This window comes from Humulus lupulus, chromosome 7 (assembly GCF_963169125.1).
Source record: "Humulus lupulus chromosome 7, drHumLupu1.1, whole genome shotgun sequence".
NCBI classification, from domain to species: domain Eukaryota; kingdom Viridiplantae; phylum Streptophyta; class Magnoliopsida; order Rosales; family Cannabaceae; genus Humulus; species Humulus lupulus.
Genome location: NC_084799.1, coordinates 44,864,793 through 44,888,169, shown reverse-complemented (window position 1 = coordinate 44,888,169; position 23,377 = coordinate 44,864,793). Strand labels below are relative to the sequence as shown.

The window sequence follows — 23,377 nt, the reverse complement described above, 5'->3', positions numbered from 1 at the left end:
GGTTTGACAAAGGGCGAGCAATTGTCGAAAGTTTTTGTATGAACCTCCTATAGAATCTTGCATGCCTAAGAAAATATCGAATGTATTTAACAGTCTTGGGGGTGGGCAGCTTTGATATGAGTTCAATCTTTGATTGATCAACCTCAATTCCTCGTTCCGACACGACATGCCCCAAGACTATGCCTGATGGCACCATGAAATGACACTTTTCCCAGTTGAGTACCAAGCCTTTCTCTTTGCAACGTTTAAGCACAGACTCTAAATTGAGAAGGCTTGATTCAAAGGAATCTCCAGAGATTGTCAAACCATCCATGAATACTTCCATACATTTCTCGATCATATCACTAAATATGCTCATCATGCATCGCTGGAAAGTGGCTGGAGCATTGCACAGGCCAAATGGCATGCGCCGAAAGGCAAAAGTACCAAAAGGACAAGTGAATGTGGTCTTATCCTGATCTTCTAAGGCAATCTCGATTTGGTAATACCCCGAATAACCATCTAGAAAACTATAGAAAGGGTGACCTGCCACACATTCCAATATTTGTTCGATGAATGGAAGTGGAAAATGGTCTTTGCAGGTGGATGCATTTAATTTTCTATAATCAATGCACATGCGCCACCCAGTTGCGACCTTGGTAGGAACAAGTTCCCCTTTTTCATTTTGTACCACTGTTACCCCAGATTTCTTGGGAACAACCTGAGTTGGGCTGACCCATTTACTGTCAGCAATAGGATAGATTATGCCAGAATCAAGAAGTTTCAAGACTTCAGTCTTAACTACTTCCTTCATCGTTGGGTTCAATCTTCTTTGAGGGTCACGGCGTGGTATAGCCCCGTCTTCCAATTGAATGTGATGGGAGCAAATTAAAGGACTAATATCTTTGATGTCAGCTATCGTCCATCCTAATGCATCTCTTTGTTCTTGCAACACATTGATGAGTTGGCACTCTTGTGTGGCATTGATCTTAGAGGATATTATGATAGGAAAAGTTTTGTTAGTTCCTAGGAAAACATGCTTAAGACCCTAGGGAAGTTGTGCCAACTTTGGTTGACGAGCTTGTTCAATAGATGGTTTTGGTGTTTCTCGATCTTGAGGGAGTTCCTCAAAGATTGGATTCCAAAACATGGTTCTTCTAGCCCGTGAGTGTTTGACGATTTCAGGGTTGATTGCAGACTCATCAGGCTCAGAACTTTCTGAAATTTGGAAGAGGTGATTAAAATGATTAGACATGTATTTTGATTCGATCTCTTCCGAAATAAGTCGATCAGATAAGATTGAAAACACTCATCGTTGTCAGGTGGTTGTTTGCTGATGTGGAAAACATTCACTTCTAGAGTCATGTTCCCGAAAGAGATTTTCATGAGATCATTCCTACAGTTAATGAGTGCATTTGCTGTTGCGAGGAAAGGTCTACCGAGAATGATGGAAATTTTGGACTATATACTCACTTCAGATTGAGTGTCCAAGATGAGAAAATCAACAGGGTAATAGAAATTTTCAATTTGAATCAGAACGTCTTCTACTATTCCTCAAGGTTTCTTAACTGATTGATCGGCCAATTGTAGCACCACGGATGTGGGCTTGAGTTTCCTAGACCTAATTGCAAGTATATTGAATATGGCATGAGATTTACACTTGCTCCTAAGTCTAGAAGGGCTTGACCAAATTCCTACTCCCCAATTTGGCATGAGATGGTGGGACAACCAGGATCTTTGTACTTAGGTGGTGTCTTGCAGTCAATTACCGCGCTAGCTTGTTCCGCCAAGAATGCAGTTTTCTTGACATGGTGCTTTCTTTTAATGGTGCACAAATCCTTGATAACCTTGGCATAAGCCGACTTGTTTGATCACATGTAACAATGGCAAGTTGATCTTCACTTGTGTTAAAAGGTTTAGGATTTCACCATGATTTTCCAGTACCTTTCCAGTGGATTTCAAAGCTTGAGGAAAGGGTGCTTTTACTGGAATGCTTATTAGCACATCATCATTTGGAGCAGGCATTGACGTACTCGTTGTCTTAGTTAACGGTGAAACCGTACTTTGACCACTTCGAGTAGAGATGGCATTAATCTCTTTGAAATTTGTATCTACAAAGGAGGAGGTTTGTGCCATGTGTTTCCCTTTTTGATGGATTAGAGGTTGGGAGGGAAGTCTGCCATGCTCTTGAATTGCCAAAGTAGTGTTTAGCTTTGTCATTTGGACTTTCATGTCTTTCATTTCCTCTACCATTTGTGTGAAACAAGATTTGAGCTCTTGAGTTGAGGCTGTTTAGGTTTGCGCAAGCATCTGCAAAGTATTCTTTAGGGAATTACTTGACTGCATGTTATTTTGAGGAGCAATGTATGCTTTTGGTGGTTGTTGCTGCTCAGACCTCTATTGGCTCCCAGATGCTTGGTTTGAATCCTTCCAGCTGAAATTTGGATGGTTGCGCCAACCGGGATTGTAAGTGTTTGAGAAAGGGTTATAAGGCTTCTTGTAATCCCCTAAAGCATTGCAGTGTTCCTCATTTCCTCCTCTTAACTCACCAAGAGTTGGGCAGTCTTGCGGTTGATGTTCCGTCCCTCCACATATGAAGCATGGATCTCGTGTCTCTACCTTTGCAACCATATGGATTCCTCTACTTTCTTGAGATTTGAAAGCCTCGAATTGTTGTCTCAATGATTCAATTTGGCTGTTGACGTTGTCATCTTCCTTTAATTGGTAGATTCTAGTTGATCGTGGCTTGTCCATAGGACTCGGTCCATTCCATGTGTAGGACTTTTCAGCAAGATCGTCGAGGTACTCGAAAGCTTCATCGGGATCTTTTTGAAGGAATTCGCCATTGCACATCATTTGTACGAATTGTCTTTGTCCGGTTGTGAGACCGTCATAGAAATAGCTTATCAGACGCCAGCTTTCGTATCCATGATGTGGGCATTGATTTATCAAATCTCTAAACCTCTCCCAGACCTGATGGAAAGTTTCATGGTCTTTCTGGATGAAGGTAGAGATTTGCCTCTTCAAGCTGCTAGTCTTATGGGGCAGGAAATATTTGGCAAAAAATGCTTTTGTCATTTCGTCCCATGTTCCAATAGATCTAGACCTTAAGGAATACAACTAGCTTTTTGCTTTGTCTTTGAGAGAGAAAGGAAAAGATTTTAATCTCATAATGTTGGTGACATCAGCTCGGTTGTTGAATGTAGTCACCACCTCTTCAAATTCCCGTATATGCACGTACGGACTCTTATTTTCCAACCCATGGAAGGTTGGTAAGAGGTTAATCATGCCGGGTTTGAAATCAAAATTTGGCATATTGTTGGGATACATTATGCATGAAGGTGTGGCTGTACGCGTAGGATGTAAATAATCCTGTAGCGTTCTTGGTTGGACTTCATCTTGATGAGCCATTGTGGGTGGTTCAGGAAGTCTCGGTGAATCAGGAGTGTTTGAACGAATGGAAGAAAGCGACGAACTAGGAGAGTTTTCTAAAGTTTCTACTTGTTGTCTCACAAATCTCCCTAGTGCGTCTCTGTATCGTGGCATAAATATTTTTTTATTTTGTAAGTATTATAAGCGCAAGTGTGTAATAATGTAATAAGTATACACCAAAATGTTCCCAGGCCAATTAGAAAGGCTGCCAAGGTACCACTTTAGGCCCAAGAGCTTTTCTAGAACTCCCCGAGGTTCTTAGAAAAGGTTGGAGGATAACGCTAACACATACCTTATTTAAGAACCAATTTTTTTAAGACAGAACAAGTTTGGTTTTTACTAATTTCCACAATTACACAAATGTTCTCAATACCTTTTTTTTTATTTATGCTTTAAAATTTTATGATTTGATAAAATTTTATGCTTTCTTTTTATTTTTTTTTATTTTTTTATGATTTAAAATTATATGCTTTTTTTTTTCGGAAAAAACCTAAATCTAGAAAATAAAATTCTAAACCTAAAAATAAAATAAAAAAAAATGAATAAATAAAAATAAAAATTACTAAGAAAAGATAAAATAAAAGAGAAATTAAAAAATTATACTACTTTTTTTTAAATAGAAAAAAAAAAAATTTACTATGCAAACCTTTAATTGTAGAATTACCTCCCTGGCAGCGGCGCCAAAAATTGATATCGCCCAATAACTCCTAAGCGGTCGTAGTAGTAATCGGGCTATGTCGTATCCACAGAGAAGTAAAATACAAGTAAAAAGAAAGATTAGTAAATTAAAAATAATAAACTTTGAAATAATATAACTTTGAAAAAGAATATAATTTTTTTAACATTAAATAAACAAAATCGATGAATTAGAATCAGAAAGAAAATATGGAAGACATAAGTTTCATTCATGTAAACATATATATATATATATTTTAATAAAATTGATTCATTCTACTCAACTATAATTCTACACCATTAATTAAAGTTGGAAAATATATATAATAAAGCTCACCTTAAAATATGTTCTTTAATTAAATTATACTAACTTCTAATTTTAAAAACTTATCATATTATATACCTTAGAGCGACAAAATACCAATGGCAGAATACAGTAAAAATCATATAATATAACAAATATCTTAAATTAAATTAAGAGCCTAAATTACATAAGAAGAGCATGACTAGACTTATGTAAAAGACATTAATAAATTTAGAATAAAAATTAGAAGAAAATAAATTTAATTGTAACAAAGATATAGCAATGAAGAACAAAATAAAGAATCAATATATTAAAAATATAATGTGAAACATGAACTTCACTCTAGCCTTTCCACGAGAGAATTTAACCTAAAATAGGCATTGTTTTCACTCAAAGAAATGTAAAAGAAAAATAGGAAAATTAAGAAATAAGTGTTTTTCTCTCCAACAATTCCTTCCACATTCTGATTCTTTTTTACTCCATTTGGTCCTCTATTTATAGTGAAAAAAATGACCCAAAATGTGTTAAAATTGTGTACTAAAGAGTGGGAAAAATGGCTGCAAAATAGGTGCAAAGTGGGACAAGTGGGAGACAGCAGTCAGATCGTGGCAGCTGCTTTGTTGGGGCGTGGGGAGCAGCATGGCGACGTGGAGTGTCAGACGGCTGGCAGCTGGTGGGACCCACGGCGTCAGATGCTCAGGTGCGTCAGGTGTGTCAGCATGCGTCAGGTGGCTCGACTTCGGCGGCGCGACTGGAGGCTGGAAGGACACGTGGGCTCAGCTGAAACTTTGGTTTGGGCTCCATTTTGGGCCTAGTCTTGTCAAAAATACCACTTTATCATCATTCTTTTCAATTATATTTCTTTCTTTTTGTTTGTGTCAAAAGTACATTTTATTTCCTGAAAATTAAGCACAAATTAAATCAAAATTAATATTTTCAAATATAAAACATATGGCAATAAATCCATGAAAATATTAATTAAAACTCAATTAATTTTAAACTTTTAAGACTAATAAAATGATACTTCTGAACACTAATCAATCGACAATAGTACTAAGCTCTGGTCGTATGGAATTGACTTATGAGTCAAGAGCAGCAATAGCATATTAACGTGGGCCGAAATGATTAGATCTAATCAATATGAGCATTAAATGCTTGACTGACCTATTGGTCGAAGAAAACTAAAGCGCTTGGCTAGTATATGACTAATTACTCAGAGCTAGGGCTAAAAGGCGCAGGTGACTTGATAGTCACATGGCTTAGGGCACAGGACCCCATAATGACTCATTAGTCATCTATTTAAGGCGCAGGACCCCATAATGACTTACTAGTCATCTATTCAGAGTGCAGGACCCTATAATGACTCATTAGTAATCTATTTAGGGCGCAGGACCCCAGAATGACTTACTAGTCTTCTATTCAGGGCACAGGACCCCAGAATGACTTAATCGTCATCATCTGATTAGGGCTGCAAGCCCCAAAATGATTATTTATTTATACTTGTATACATGCAGTAATAAGTTTTCTTGCTGAGCCTTGGCTCGTGGGTGCTATGTGGTGCAAGTAAAGGGAAAGAAAAACTTACCTAGCCCTACGTGGAAAGCTTAGGTGGCGACGTGTACATATATAGCCGCTTGACCACCACGACCAAGGTGTTTCTCAGGGGAACTAAGGTTTAACCCTATTTTTGCTGCTTAGGTTGGCGGATTGTAATTTTTGAACTGTAATGACCTTTCTAGATTGTAAAAAACTTCGGAAACACTTTTATGGGATCCCATGTACAGTTTAACGTTTTTAGTAAAATATATCAATTCATTTTGACCGATATTTTCACCCTGGTCCATTAATAACACTTAGATGCATGTTTATGGCCTAATAACTCGTTTAGCGAGTTAAGCACTATTTAAAGTACACAGTGTGATGGTCTTGGCTAACCAGGGCGCTACAACTTGGTATCAGAGCGTGCCAAGGTTTATGGTTCCTATAGACTGGTTGGGCATGTACACTCGCCACTGAAGACAAGCTCGACTCATGGTTCAGTAACTATTTATGTGGTTATGTGTTTAACTGGTTAAAGAGAATATAAATGCTTTACCTGCATGCATAAGATACACTAATAGGGCTGGCCCTTGACTGCTACATGGTGAGCAGGAACATGCTTATTGGCACCGATATTGCTAGAACATGCTTGTGGATACCAAAAATCCACCAAGAAAAAAAAGGGTTTCTAGTCCCTTATTGAAGTGAGTGGCAAAGAGGCACTGAAGGCGCCAAGTGCGCTATAGAGTTAGAAGGTCATCACGTGCCACCAAGAGGCCACATATTTGCAAGACCCTAGGCCCCACAAAGTCACTTCATGCCAAATGAGGGATAAGGATTCCACATCGGTAAAATGTCCCAAGCAATCAAGTCCAAACTCCCATAAGACCCACTCGCATTGTAAGACCCTCACACAAGGCATCAAGCACCTCGACCTGGGTCTCGTGAAGGTACCTTGGCCATGCCCAGTGCCTCGCGCCCTAGGCCTCGTGAAGTTGCCTCGACCTCGTGCACCTAGTAGGCCCTCATTAGGAGCCTCGCATTCCAGCACCTCGAGCACCTAGTAAGTAAGCCTCGCGCGCCTGGCCTTGCGAAACCATAAGGAGACAAGCGTCTCACGGCCCCTAAGATGCCCCAAGGCGTCTCGTGCACCAACCATGCCGAGGCTATTGCAGCCTTGCCCCACACACCAGCCGTGCTGTGGGCCTTGTGGTGGCCTTGCCTCGCGCACCAGCCGCATCCTTAGAGGCCTCACGAGAGATGACCTCACCATAATCTGGCGCGCCTGCCCCCGATGGCCTCGTGCCTCAAGAGAGGAGGTGTCCTGCGCGCCTGCCCTAGATGGCCTTGCGCCTTGCAAGAGAAGACGTCTCGCGCACTTGTCCTAGATGGCCTCGCACCTCTCGAGAGGAGGCGTCTCATGCGCCTGTCCCAGATGGCCTTGCGCCTCGCGAGAGGAGATGTCTCGTGCGCCTGCCCAGATGGCATCTCACCTCGCGAGAGGAGGCATCTCGAGCCCAAGAGGGGCACGCCCTGCATAGCCTCACGCCAAGAGCCTCGTCTCATGCCAATGCACGCCTCGCCATGCACCTCGTCCACAAGCGTCTCGTGCCAAGGGCCTAAGAGCCCCGTCTCGTGCCAACGCACCAAGCACCCATTGGCCTCGCACCATGGGCCTCGCGGCATGGGTCTCGTGCCAAGCACCCCTTGGCCTCGCACCAAGTGCCTCGTGGCATGGATCTCGTACCAAGCATCCCTTGGCCTCGCACCAAAAGCCTCGCGGCATGGGCCTCGCACATGAAGGCTGCAAAGCGATGGTCTCACAAGGTGAGATCCTAATCTCATACGTAGGCATCATGCCTTACCACACACATAGCAGGCCTCATTGAAGAGGCCTTACCTCTCTTCCTGAGGTAAGTGCCACCAACGGGGAACCACTTTCCCTGTGAGTCCCATGAGAAGTAGAGTCAAGGGCCTCTTGAACGTGCGGTTAAGGAAGGTAGGAAATGGCCTCACAACGATTCGAGATGGAGTGAGAAGAGATACGGAATGAGCCTACAGATCAAGAAGAGTTAGAGTATGGATACGGTGTCCACGCCAGATAGGTAGTGGCAATACAAGAATGGTACGTGGTCAAAACTCCCTCAGCACGCTTATGAGGTCCGTACCCGACAAGTAGTGGAGGCATAATATGATACCAAGGCATGAGTACTTTTGCAGACCCCTGACACGTACTAGAGCAGACCACCACTCTTCCAACACCACTACCACCTGTGCTACTACCCTGACAGTGTACTCATGTACTATTTTGTCCCATAGGACCACCATGTATAAGGGGCCATCAGAGCCCAGCTATAAATAGAGCTGGACCCCTCAGAATAAGGGGTGGGAAAATTCATTGACTCAAGCTATTAAGCAATATACAAAGGCTCACCCCCATTATTGATCTGTGTTTATCCTTCCATAAGTTCATTCTAAGTTCTTATCTAAATATCTCCATACTTACCTTTGAATTTTCTGATCTAATTTCATTGACGAGATTTCACCGTCAACAATGCTTATTAGCATCGTTAATTGTTAAGTGCTAAATGTTAAATGTTATGATCATGAATCGACATGCTTATTAGCATGATTATGGAACAAGGATGGATTCTGTTTGATCTTGGACCATGAGGTGGCAATAGGTTTAGTTATCACTACCTAACTGGCCGCATTGATTATTGCAGCAAGGTATAGGTTGAAAGTATGCTTCCAAGGCAGATAGAATCATCAACTGGCCAGGAAGATCAGGGCCAGAATGATAGACTGGGTCAGGATAATGACCAGGGTTAGACCCCTCAGCTAGCTCCTGATAATTGGCAGCAATTGTTTGTTGATTTACAAGCCAGAGTAATGAGGCAGGAAGAAGAAATCCACCTTCTGAGACAACAACAGGTTCTTGTATGGAACGTTTTGCCAGAGGCACCATCTGTAATGGTGCCAACAGTTGAGCAGTTGTAAGTGGCTGGATGTAAATGGGAACCTCTTTATGAAAGGTTCAAGAAACAACACCCTCCAGTTTTTTAGGGTAGTGCAGATGCAGCTAAGGTTGAGCAATGGATGAGCCTGGTTACCACCATCCTTTACTTTATGAGGGTGTCTGGTAATGAGAGGGTGGCTTGTGCCACATATATGTTTTGGGAGGATGCCCGAATTTGGTGGGAAGTGATATCCCAGACCAGAAATGTTAATGCCCTGAGTTGGGAAGAGTTTCAGACCCTGTTTAATGAGAAGTATTATAATGATGCCAACAGGGATGCAAAAGCTTAAGAGTTCAGCAAGCTGTTTCAGGGAAGTCTGTCAGTGACTGAGTATGCTCTAAAGTTTGACATACTGGCAAAGTTTGCAATGGAAATGGTGCCCACTGATGGGACCAGAAGGGAGAGGTTTCTCCAGGGGCTACAGCCTAGAATAGCCCATGATGTTCGTATTACCACTGTGTCTAGAGTTACTACTTATGCACAGATGGTTGAGAAGGCACTCACAGCTGAGAGCGCAGAGATCAAGATATGGCGGGACAATGCAGCCAAGAGAGACTTTAGGAGGGTGGGGCCTCCATTTATGGGTACAAGTAGGGGCGGAGGCCCTAGTGATCAGAAGAGGAAGGCTCCTGATGCCTTCCCAGCTCCAGGCCCTAGCAGGCGACCACATGGCATTACAATGGGCCACCGGGGCGATAGTGAGGCCTGGAGAACTTTTCTTGAGTGCCCTAGATGCAAGAGGCACCATTTAGGGGAGTGTCGGGCAAAAGCTTGTTTTTTTTATGTGGAGTAGTAGGACATTTAAAGAAAGATTGCCCGAGAGCAAGAAAGGCGGATAACTCAGCCCCAGCTTAAGTGTTCGCATTAACTCAGACAGAAGCTGAGGCTTGTCCCTCAGTAGTTACATGTCAACTTTTTAGTGCTGGAACCCCTTATACTGCTTTGATTGATTCTGGTGCTACACATTCTTTTGTTACTAGTAGAATTATTGATAGATTATGTAGACCATGTGATTATTATGATGTGGGGTTCGGGACCTTATTACCCACTGGGGAGCTAGTAGTATCCAGAAGATGGGTCAGATCATTACCAGTGATAGTGGAGGGCAGAAAGTTATCAGTTGATCTGATAGATTTAGTTATGACCGACTTTGATATGATTCTGGGTATGGATTGGTTGGTGAGGTATGGGGCAACCATATATTGTAGAAGGAAGATGGTAACCTTTGAGCCTGAAGGTGAGGATCCTTTTATATTTGTTGGCACTGTGCATGGACCCCGTATACCTATGATATCTGTTCTTAGGGCTAGAGATCTATTGCAAGGAGGTTGCATAGGATTCTTAGCCAATGTTGTTGATACCACTCAGGTAATGCCAGTGGAACCAGAGGAGACCAGACTAGTCTGTGAGTTTCTGGACGTGTTTCCAGAAGATTTACCAGGGTTGCCACCACACAAAGAGATTGAATTTGTGATTGAATTGGCACCAGGGACGAAGCCAGTGTCTAGAGCACCTTACAGAATGGCCACAACAGAATTAAAAAAACTAAAGGTACAGCTGCAGGAGTTGTTAGACTTAGGTTTTATCATACCTAGTTTCTCACCATGAGGTGAACCAGTTCTGTTTGTGAAAAAGAAGGATGGTTCTTTGAGGATGTGTATTGATTACAGAAATACTGAACAAGTTAACAATTAAGAATAAGTATCCTTTGCCAGTGATAGATGATTTGTTTGATCATTTGTAGGGAAAAAGGGTATTCTCAAAGATAGACCTTCAATCTGGTTATCATCAGTTGAGGATCAAGGAGGGAGATATACTGAAGACTACCTTTCGCACCAGATATGGGCATTATGAGTTCTTAGTTATGTCCTTTGGATTGACTAATGCCCCAACTGCTTTTATGGATTTGATGAACAAAGTGTTCAAGGGTTATTTGGACCAGTTTGTGATTGTCTTCATTGATGATATTTTAGTTTATTCTCAGTTAGAGTCAAAACAAGAGCAACATTTGAGGTTTGTTCTACAGAGACTGAGGGAACATAAATTGTTTGCAAAGTTCAAGAAGTGTGAATTCTGGTTATCTCAAGTAACTTTCCTTGTGCACATTGTCAGTAAGGAGGGGATCAAGGTGGATCCAACCAAGATTGAGGTGGTCAGGTATTGGCCAAGGCCAAAGAATGCTTCAGAGGTTAGAAGTTTCCTTGGATTGGCAGGTTATTATAGGCGTTTTGTGGAAGGGTTCTCAAAGATTGACACTTCATTAACTGAACTAACACGCAAGAATCAAAAGTTTGTGTGGTCAGACAAGTGTGAGAAAAACTTCCAGGAATTGAAGCAGAGGTTGATTATAGCTCTAGTTCTGAGTCTTCCAACAGATCAGGAAAAGTTTGTGATATACTATGATGCCTCACATTAGGGTTTGAGCTATGTTCTGATACAATCAGGGAAGGTGATTGCTTATGCCTTATGCCAATTGAAAGAGAATGAATAGAGATACCCTACTCATGATTTAGAGTTGGCGGCTGTGGTCTTTGCATTAAAGGTATGGAAGCACTATCTTTATGGGGAAAAGTGTGAGATTTACACTGACCACAAGAGCCTGAAGCACTTTTCATACAGAAAGATCTGAACATGAGACAAAGGAGTTGGCTGGAGTTAGTAAAAGATTATGATTGTGAAATCCTGTATCATCCATGAAAGGCCAACGTGGTGGCAGATGCTTTAAGCCAGAAGGGTTCGGGATATGATATCCAGGGAGTTAGTAGAGGATATGACTAGAGCTGGCATAGAGTTGCTGGTAGGCCAGTTGGCCAACGTTACGCTACAGTCTACTCTGTTGGAGAGAATCAAGGAAGGTCAATTGGGTGATCCACACCTGACCAAGATCAGAGAATATGTTTTAGCTGGAGTATCCAGAGATTATAGAGTGTTAGAGATGGGCTTGTTGAGATACAAAGGTCGGATTTGTGTTCCCATGGAAACTGCTATGAGGCGAGAGATTCTGGATGAATCTCATATTACTCCTTACTCTTTGCATCCAGACACCACGAAGATGTATCAGGATGTGAGATCGTTGATTTGGTGGCTTGGGATGAAGAGGGATGTGGCAGAGTATATGGCTAAGTGCTTGACATGTGAACAGGTCAAGGCTGAGCATTAGAGGCCAGCAGGATTATTGCAGCCTCTAGATATCCTAGAGTGGAAATGGGAAGACAACACGATTGATTTCGTGGTGGGGTTACCCAGGACTGTTGGTCAACATGATTCAAAATGGGTTATTGTGGATTGATATACCAAGTCAGCTCACTTTCTACAAGTGAGGACTACTTATATAGTTGACTAGTACGCAGATCTCTTTGTGAGAGAGATTGTGTGCCTTCATGGGGTACCGAGGTCGATCGTGTTAGATTGGGACCCCACATTCACTTCCAAGTTCTGGGGAAGTTTACAGAAGGCTATGGGTACACAGTTGAAGTTCAGTACTACTTATCATCCTTTGACAAATGGACAATCTGAGAGCACGATCCAGATATTAGAAGACATGCTGCGAGCATATGTGCTAGACTTTGGTGGGTCATGGAGTAAGTATCTACCTTTGATAGAGTTTTCCTACAACAACATCTATCAGGCGACCATTGGGGTGGCTCCTTATGAGATGTTGTATGGTAGGAAATGTAGGTCTCCCATTCATTGGGATGAGACAGAAGAAAGGAGATACTTGCGTCCTGAGGCAGTTCAGAGGACCAATGAGGCCATTGAGAAGATTAGAGCTCGGATGCTCGCTTCTCAAAGCATACAAAAAAGTTATGCTAATCCCAAATGCGGGAATGTGGAGTTCCAAGTGGGAGACTATGTCTTCCTTAGAGTCTCGCCATTGAAATGGGTGAGAAGATTTGGGAAGAAGGGTAAGCTAAGCCCTAAATTTGTAGGTCCATTCGAGATCCTGGAGAAGATTGGTCAGGTGGCCTATAGGTTAGCTTTACCACCGGCACTGTCGGCCGTGCATAATGTGTTTCATATTTCAGCTCTTCGAAGGTATGTATTAGATGTGACTCATGTTTTGAGTTACGAGGATTTGGAGCTTGAGGCATATCTCTTCTATGAGGAACAACCAGTCCAGATACTAGATAGAAAGGACAAGGTCCTGAGGAATAAAACTATACCTTTGGTTAATGTATTATGGAGGAACAACAAGGTCGAGGAAGCGACCTGAAAGCTAGAGTCAGATATGCAGAATGAGTATCCCAAGCTGTTCAGGTAAATTTCGAGGACAAAATTTCTGTAAGGAGGGGATAGTTGTTGTAATGCCCTACGTCACTATGGCTACTTCCTAGAATGAAGACTGACCCTGCAAACTAACACGACAACATGCTTTGTTCTCACTCGCATACTTCCTTGGAAAACTTCCTAGGAGGTCACCTATCACGAGACTACTCCAGGTCAAGCACACTTAACATTGGAGTTCTTAAGTGATGGGTTACCGAAGAAGATGCATCTTTTTGGCATAGGTAGCACTCATTAATCCATTTAAGCCCTCTTCAACTCTGTAGTCCCATACCTACATAGTCTTAGAATCATTACACTTGACCCGGTCTTTCCCCCTGCGAATCACAGGATTCTAACTGTCACAATCACCCCCCTTAGGAGTCTGACGTCCCTGTCACTATGACTGCTTCCTGGAATGAAGACTTGCCCTGCAAACCAACACGAGTCTTTCTAGCATGCTTTGTCCTCACTCGCACGCTTCCTTGGAAAATTTCCCAGGAGGTCACTCATCATGAGATTGCTCTAGGTTAAGGTCCCTTAACTTTGGAGTTCTCAAGTGATGGGTTACTGAAAAGAAGATGCATCTTGTTGGCATAGGTAGTACCCATCAATCAAATTAAGCCCTCTTCAACTATGTAGTCTCATACCTACACAGTCTTAGAATCATTACACTTGACCCGGTCTTTCCCCCTGCGGATCACGGGATTCTGACTGTCACAGTTGTAATGTCCTAAATTTCCTAATGTGGTTTAGGGCCTGGATTAGGGGGCCAGGAGGGTCATAATTTATTTAATGCATTATTATGTGATTATATGCATGATTATGTGAATCATATTGTTATATGATGATAATCGCATGCATGTGGGTCCACTTCTTATAAGAAGGGCATTTTCGTAATTTTGGCCATTGATGGCGTATTTGTATATTTACGTGCATGTATGTGATATATGGGTGAGACCACATTATTATGTGGATATGTTTGAGCTATTCAGCATGAGAAGAACGTAGGATGCAAGTTAGTGGTTTGGTCATAACAGGGTTAATTACCGGGCTCGGGGTTGAGCCTAGGGGTAAATTTGTATTTAGTACATTACTGGGAATGAACGGGTAATGGGATATGATTTGATAATTATTTGAGGATATTGGGAATGACGAGAATTGGAGGATGTTAATTATGATTAATAGGATAGGTGGGAAATGATAATTTTTCCCTTGGGTGGCTTTGAAGGCTTTAGATGGCCCTAGGGGCATTTTGGCCATTTAGACCATTAGATTAACTTAGCCAAGGAAGCCTGTAGAATTACACAGACAAAATCAAAGTTATATTTCTTCTCTCTTAATCATCTCTCTCTCTTTCTCGGTTAGCTTTTGAGGCAAGCTAGAATATTTGAAGCCTAAGGTTTTGAGGCTTGAGAGTTTAAGTTTGTGTTGCAACCATTGAAGGGATTGAATTCATAACTGAGGTAAGGAATTCTAAGTTTAAACCTTTAGTTTTACTCTGTTTTTAAGGTGGTTTATAAGCTTGAGATTTTGATCGTAGAAGTGAGTGTTTGATGGTGTTTTAGGTGTTGAGAGGCTTGGGTTTTATAGCTAGATTGGTGATAATGTTGTATTAATGATTGGTTGTGATATTGGGATTTGTTTGATGAGTTTGGGCTAAGTTTGATTTGAGGAAAATGCAAAGGAGCTGGGTTCGCGGGGTCAAGTGCGACTGAGTTCATGCAAGTCGCGACTTGAGTGAACCCCAGGGCCTTCATTGGGCTCTGCCTGGCAAGGGTGCCGCGACCCTTGAGGGCAAGTCGTGGCCCGCCGCTGGCACCTAGATAGGGGCTCTCTATCTTGGGGGCGCACCGCGGCCCTTGGGGGCAGGTCGTGGTCCGCCTGTCCTCTTTGAGCCAAATTGGGTTTTAGTAAGTTTTGAGCGCGGGTTTTCGAATCTAAAGGCTTGGGATCAAATTTACTAACCGTTTTAGTAGGATTCGAGGTCCCGGGAGGTGGGTTTTAGTCCATGAACCTTTTATTACTCATTTTATTGATGGGATTTCATATTTGGTTATGATTAGGCGACCACTAAGGGCCCAAGGACAGGATCATTCTCAAGGGTTGTTCTTTATTTATTTTACGCTCGAACTTGAGGTAAGAAAACTGCACCCAATATGTGACATACTTGATTATTGATGAGGCATATTGAGTACTCTATATATGGACATTGGTTGTATTGTAAATGCCTGGCAGCACTGCTTACTTGTGAATGGCACTGACTTATTATTCAGAAACGGCAATGGTGTTTAGTATTGGTCGTGAATCTCTGACTTATCAGTCATGATCGATAATAGTACTAAGCGCTGGTTGTATGGAATTGAATTATGAGTCAAGAGCGACAATAGCATATTAACGCGGGTTGAAATGATTAGATCGAATAAATATGAGCATTAAATGCTTGACCGACCTATTGGTCGAAGAAAACTAAAGCGCTTGGCTAGTCTATGACTAGTTACTCAGAGCTAGGGCTAAAAGGCTCAGGTGACTTGATAGTCACATGGCTTAGGGCGCAAGACTGTAGAATGACTAATTAGTCATCTATTTAGGGCACAGGACCCCATAATGACTTACTAGTCATCTATTTAGGGTGCAGGACCTCAGAATGACTCATGAGTCATTTATTTAGGGTGCAGGACCGAAGAATGACTTACTAGTCATCTATTCAGGGCACAATACCCCAGAATGACTTAATAGTCATCATCTGATTAGGGCTGCAAGCCCCAAAATGATTATTTATTTATGCTTGTATACATGCAGTAATAAGTTTTGTTGCTGAGCCTTGGCTCATGGGTGCTATGTGGTGCAAGCAAAGGGAAAGAAAAGCTTACCCAACCCTGAGTGGAGAGCTTAGGTGGCGACGTGTACATATGCGGCCGCTTGACCACCATGACCAAGGTGTTTCTCAGGGGAACTAGGGTTTAACCCTAGTTTTGCTGCTTAGGTCGGCGAATTGTAATTTTTGAACTGCAATGACCATTTTGGATTGTAAACAACTTTGTAAACACTTTTATGGGATCCCATGTACAATTTAACATTTTTAGTAAAATATATCTATCCTTTTGACCGAGATTTTTACCCTGGTCCATTAATAAGACTTAGATGCACGTTTATGGCCTAATAACTCGTTTAGCGAGTTAATCACTATTTAAAGTACACAGTGTGACAGTCTTGGTTAACCAGGGCGTTACAACCTAGGCGACCGATGGGTGTCAGCACATCTCTCGAAGCGTCCCATCTGTACGAAAAGGTACTTTGTAGCACTTGAGTGGGCTGTTTAATGCTTCTACACTATCCAGAGTCGTTGGATGGGGATAGTTTTGGGATTTTCAATGTGGACCGTTGGATGAGGTAGGCACAGATCATGGATTGACGAATCCAAAATTTAGTACTCGATTGGGCCAATTAATGCCCATGCATCGTCTGGGACCATCGGATGGGGATAATTTTGGGAACCTCATCATGGACCCTTAGATTGAATAGTGAATTTTCATCCTATAAGTATCTCGACAGGCTTATTTCTACATTTTACACATCCCAAATTTTCAATCTAGAGAGTAGAGAGCCAGAGCTTTGTATGTTCAAAATTACTGACGAGATTCTTCGACGATTAATACTTTTTCGTGCTCATTTGTTTTCGACGGATCCTTTTTCCACTCAACCAACAAGCGATTCTGTCCTGGTCCATCGATCTAGGAGTGTCGACAAGCTGCTACATCATCTCCTCAGGTTCAAGACTGAAATCTTGCCGACGTTGTTGCCTGAAACTCAACGAATCCCAACTCTAATAACCCACAGTAAGTTTTTTGGTCACTTTCTTATTCCTTTTGGTCATTTTTATTGCCGTCTTGTTTCCACAATCGTATAGCCGTTAGGGTTGCGACCATCATTTAGGGTGGTTCTGAGTAGTGGTAGTGGTAGAGTTGTACAGTAGGGTTTCTAGATAGCACCTCATACCATAGACAACTTGATTGGTGAAGCGGGCTTGATTGTCCCAGACAACATAACTCGGACGCCTCAAAGCCATCTAGGTAAATTAGTTTATTAGCAAATACCCTTGGCATTTAGTTCCTGACTTATGTTCTTGGGATCTCTATTGGTCCCAGATCTGAGTCCGGAGGGGACCTCTCCAAGCAGTTTTAGGAGAACCCCCGCACCTAACTAGTTTTCTTCAGTTTCGGTGCTAACTACCTGGTTCTCGCTTTTCTTGTTGCTTCTAGGTCTTTGATCATGGGTCGCGGCATAACTCTGTACGCGAAAGATATTTTCCAAGCAGGCCTCGTTGTTCTAGAGGGGCACAAGCTTCCCATTGACAACACTTGGGAAATGGACGGGGAAAATAACGAGTTCCTGAATTACCAGTTGCTGAATGCTGGAGAAGGCCCTTGGAGTAGAGTCAACTCCAGGGATTTTTTTACAATAGATTAGCCTAGAAAGAGAGGAAGCTAATGCTAAAGCAGGCATGTTCGGGGCCTGGAGCATAGGCAACATCAGTGCGGGAGCTATTCTCCCACTCCATGACTATTTGGCACGGTTCCTCAAGTTTGTGGGGATCGCGCCTTTCCAGATTCTACCCCAAGCTTATAAGTTGCTTGCGGGATGCCACATATTCTACGCTTCAAAGGAGATCCCAGCACCCACCCCCGCAGAGGTGCTATACTTTTACAAGCTTGAGCCACAACTTAATGCTAAAGACAAGATGTGGGACATGTTCTATAAGTTGAAGGCCCGTGGCATAAGTCCGGCTTCGTTCAGCACGTGGAAACATCCCCCAGAGTTTAGGCACTATTGGTTCATGACATCTGGGTTCCTCCTAGAAAAGAACCCCACCCCAATGCTGGACTTTCAACGCGTGGGTAAGTTGTTCTTCTTCACTTTTCATCTAGCCCTTTGTTTAATTTATGGGAAACTTACGTTCCTATGAACAGGTCCGTATGCTCAAAATCGGCTCAGTAAATCGATCCTAGATAAAAAAAAAAGTATTATGCCACTCTTAGTGCCGACGAGCTTGATGTGGGAGGCTTCGTGACCACAAAGAACCTTCAGCTGATCAAGCTGATTGCCGTGCACCAGTCAATAGATGCCCCTAGCTTCCGGGGGTTGCAATGCGAGAGGGAACCTGCCTTGAGAGAGGAGCTGGCCCTTATTCACATTGAGGCGGTGGAGGTCGCGGTCAAGGAAAATGCAGGAAAGAAGCAAAAAGAGCAGGCAGGTCGTGCGGAGAGGGCCGCGTCCAAAGAGCTGGATGTCGTTCTCGAGGGGAGGCAGCCCAACACTGGGGCTCCCAGGGTTAGCATTTTGGGGCAAGGTAAAACACCTCCGATTTTAACTTACACCCCTCATAATGAGGGCTTAGTTAGGAATAGGCAATAGTACCAAGATTATTTGACTGGGACTGTTAGCAATGTGGGGCCTCCTTGCCCTATTGTTATAGACACGCTGACCCTTATGTACTCGTCCTGGTTCCTTCAATACAATAGCTTTTTGACCCGAATGACATGGGAGATCGAATTCATTCTTTTGCATTAGGAGAGTTGAGTCATGCCCATTCCATGGATGAGGGTTTGTCTCAGAGGACTTTAGACTTAAATGTTTCCTTTACATTTATTTGTCACCCCCATTCCTTTACGTTAATAATATGTTTTTTATTCCTATCTTAGGTGACCCGGACATGTCTAATCCAGTGGCCAAAATGAAAGAGATTATCGAGGCTAGGGCTGCAGCAGACAATGTTTCAGCAAAGAAGGCTGCCAAGGGCCTGGCCAAAAAGAATGTAATCGAGCTAATACTTGGGGACTCACAACCAGACCTGGGAGCTTCCAAGGGAGTTCAGGTTGCGGCATTAGTCTCAGCGGCATTGACTGAGCAATGTCCAATCCAACCTGCTCCTCTACAGGTCATTAATTTGGAGTAGGAACCTTCAGAAGGAGGTGGAGGGATTAAAAGGAAAATGGACCCAGTCGTCGTAGAGTCCTTGAAGCAGGCCAAGATGGCCAAGACCAAAGATTTCTCCTTGGCCAAGGAGCATTCCTTTAGTGAAAGCCTCATCATCACACAGGAGCTCCCAGAGGCTCCCGAGCTACCCATCAACCGACCCTTCTTGGGGATGAGGACTTGATCCTCCAAGAGAGAGAATGAAGATGGTGTCCCGGGCTTGGGACGAGGGGCGTGATAAATGGGACGAGGTGGCCTGGGCCCTGGTCATTCACAGGAAGGTAGAGTTCATTGACCGTCTAGAGGCCTTCGGTGCCCCCTAGTAGATTATGGATCGGTTGACAGCTGAGATTGGGTTCTGGCCTAAGCTCGGGCAGGCACGACCCCGATTGCTGTGGACTTTCTGGTCCAAGTGGGGAATACCATGTCCACCCTTCAACTTAAGTGTTATGCCACATTGGCTATCGGGGATGCACTTTTTCCCCCAGGCCATCTGCCATCAGGCCACTGCGGTAAGTCCTACATCTGTCTTGGTTTCTTTTCTTTATCACCATTATTTTTTGTGTTATTTCTAACTCTGCTTTGATCCAGGATGCGTTGTTGGCTCATAGGAACGTGGAGTTTGTGGCCGAGATGGTGATGAAGCTGGAGACAACCCAAATGGAACTGGAGGGGGCTGTCAATCAGCGGGAGATTGCCAGGGAGGCCCTCACCTAGGAGGCCGCTCGGGTTCAGGAAGAGCATGAGGAGGCTCTGTACAAGAAGGATGCCGAGCACAAGAAATAGATGGAGGCCCTGGAGGCAGAGCTATTTCATGCTTGCAACTTGGAGGCTTCTACATAGGCGCTCTTGGAGGCAGCTGAGGTCTAACTTCGCCAGGAGCGGGAAAAGGTTTCATCTCTCAAGATGCAGAATCAGGCTCTGGAGGCCATGGCCCAGTTGGAAATGAAGTAGAGCGAGGAGGCTCGCAAGGAGAAATAGTTGGCTGATCAATTGCTGGAGGCCACTTTTGACAAGGTCGTTTACATGGCCTCACTTCAAGATAAAAATATGAAGCTCCTCCTTTATATGGATCTAGTTGCGAATATGGCCTAATTTGAAGCGAAGGAACGGGAGGACGCAGTGCTTCTTGCTGGGGATTAGCAAGGTGAGAATGCTCCGGGCGTCCCTGACCAGAATGAACCACAGGCCTGAGCCTTTGTATTTTACTTTAGGGCTCCCTCTTTTCTTTCCTTTATCTTCATAAACTTACTTATTTTTTAAATGGTGTGGATGCGTCTGAGACAATTTCTTATTTGTTTGTCATGTTATTATATTGGTTTTTGTCCTAATGCAATGCTTCCCGCTTTATATTTATTTATTTATTTTTCCTCGAAAATTCACTAAGTGTTTAACCACTTTGCATGAATTAGGGTAAAATGTGGAATCCTGGTCCCCATGGCCAGGACCATTAGGGGAAATATTTTAGAAGGTAACTACTTTGTCCTGAGACCAAATTTTAGGTCTCGACGGCCTGGACTATCTTTGACTTTATCGAATATAACTTAATTGATTTATCCTGAATTTATGGTTCAGGTTCCAACGGCCTGGACCGTTATGGAATTCTCAGATATGACTTAGTTAATTAACTTGTCTGGACCCGAGGTTCAAGTTCCAACGATCTGGACCATTAAGGAGTTATTAATTGCCGTCTGATTGATCTATCCTGAATCTGATGTTCAGGTTTCAACGACCTGGACCATTAAAGATATGACTTAGGTATATTTTAGCTGATTAACTTGTCTCGAACCTATGGTTTAGGTTCCAACGGTTTGGACCGTGTACGAGACCAAATTTAATCAATCTAAGCCTAAGATTCAAGTTCCAACGATTCTGGACCGTTAAGAAAAACATGAAGAGGGATTGGACTATCCTGGACCATGTTAGGTTTGGACCAATCTTTTGGGAGCTGGGTTTTGAACCCCCCAGACAATATGGGTCTGGGATAGGACTGCACTTTGAGCCTTGCGTCCCTTTGTTAGTTGAATCCCCCAGACCACACAGATCTGGGCTAGGAATGGGCTTGGAGCCTTGCATCCTTTTTTGCTGGGAGTTGGGTTTTGAACCCCCAGTATATACGAATCTGGATCAGGACTAAGCTGTGAGCTTTGGATCCTTTTTTGTTTTTAATCCTGGATTTATATAGACGGTCTTACCCCCTAAGTGATCTAAGAGTGTAGTCTTAGGTCACTTGTTCGTGGAAAAATTAAAGATAGATGTGGACTTTTTCTTTTCTTACAACATTTCTTATGGTGTTTTGTCCACACCATTTTCATTAAAAAAGAAATGGCCATGGGGCATACATTACTTGAAATCAAAATTGTTAGAAAGAGCAGAATTCGATCCTCCCGACTACTGATAGTACCGGTGGAGGTGTTCTTCATTCCAAGCTCTTGGGACCTCTGTTCCATCTAGCCACTTGAAGCGATATGTTCCCGGACATACTTCATTTTGGATCTCATAGGGTCCTTCCTAGTTTGGTCCCAGAACCCCCACTCCCAGATTTTGAGATGCAGGGAAGACTCTTCGCAGGACTAGATCGTCAGTTTCGAACCTCAGGCTCTTAACTTTTGAGTTGAAGTGCCTTGTGATCTTTCCCTGATACATCTTCGGTTGCACTTGTGAGTCTTCCCGAATCTCTTCGATGAGATCCAAAGATTCTTGGAGTAGGGCGTGGTTCTGGGATCATATGTATCTCGTCTGTGAGATGGGACCACCGTTTCTACTGGGACGACTACTTTGCATCCGTACACCATTGAATATGGAGTATGTCCGATAGATGTTCTTTCTGTGGTCTGTTACACCCATAGGACGCGGGGCAACTCTTCCGGCCACTTTCTCTTGCAGACTTGTAGATTTTTCTTTAAACTCCTCTTCAAAAATCTTGGTCACGACCTCTGTTTGCCCATTTTCTTGAGGCCTTGCAACTGTGGATAAGCTTTTTATGATGCCATGTCTTTCACAGAAGTCAGTGAAGTGGACGTTGTCAAATTGCTTCCCGTTGTCGGACATGATTTTATGAGGGAGGCTGTATCGACACACAATTTTATTGATGAAGAAGTCGAGGGACTTTATGGAGGTGATGGTGCTCATTGGTTTTTCCTTGACCCACTTGGTGTAATAGTCGACGACTACAATGGCATATTTTACTCTGCCCTTCCCTTTCGGGAGGGATCCTACCAAATAAATCCCCCAAATTGCAAAAGGCCAGGGATTGGCCATCAGGGTTATCTTTGTTGGAGGGGCTCGCGAGATCTTCACGTACCTTTGGCATTGTTCGCACTTGCAGACGTAATCTACACAGTCCTTCTTCATTGTTGGCTAGAAATATCCTTCCCTGAGGATCTTCTTGGACATGCTAAGTCTGGCTGTGTGATCTCTGCAAAGCCTTCGTGCACTTTGGGCATGATTGTGCTCATTTCTGTCTCGAATATGCATCTAAGATAGGGCATGGATAACCCCTTACGATAGAGTCTGGCATCCATCATGACATATCTGGGAGCTTGGTATTGAAGTTTCTTAGTGGCGGCCCTGTCCGCGAGCAATTCCCCAATGGTTAGATGCTAGATGAGAGGGCCCATCCAGGATATAGTGTAATCAATGGCATTGATGATTATGGGAGTTTGAATATTGGGCATGGGTAGAAGGTCGATCGGGACTACCTCGGAGAGTTCTGCTTCAACATTCGTGACCAATTTGGTCAGCGTGTCTGCAAATACATTATGTTCCCTAGGAATTTGACGAATGAAGTGTCTTTTGAAAAATTGGAGTAACTCTCGGGTTTGAGCCACATAGACAACCATCTTCTCCCCTTTTGTTTGGTATTCTCCCGAAATCCGCTTGACCACCAGCTGGGAGTCGCTGTGGACTTCAATGTTTTCTGCCCCTACCACCTGGGCTAAGCGTAATCCCGCCAGCATGGCCTCGTGTTCAGCCTCATTGTTCAACGCTTTAAACTGGAAGCATAGGGCATTTTGCAACTGATGACCTTGAGGGGATATTAGGATGATCCCGGTCCCATTCTCATTGGACGCACCATCCACGAAGATCTTCCAAAAGGGCATTACGAGGTCGGCGGGTTCTTCATCCTTGGTTATCCCGGTGCATTCCAGAATGAAGTCGGCTAGGGCCTGTCCCTTGATGGAGATTC

General features: G+C 43.3%; 1 non-coding gene across 1 annotated transcript; it reads left to right on the top strand.

The window, feature by feature from the left end:
- Positions 1-2,903: 2,903 nt before the first annotated feature.
- On the top strand, positions 2,904-3,009 carry LOC133793132 (small nucleolar RNA R71). Its single transcript, XR_009874592.1, has one exon. It is a non-coding gene; the product is annotated as a small nucleolar RNA R71 (small nucleolar RNA).
- Positions 3,010-23,377: the final 20,368 nt, after the last annotated feature.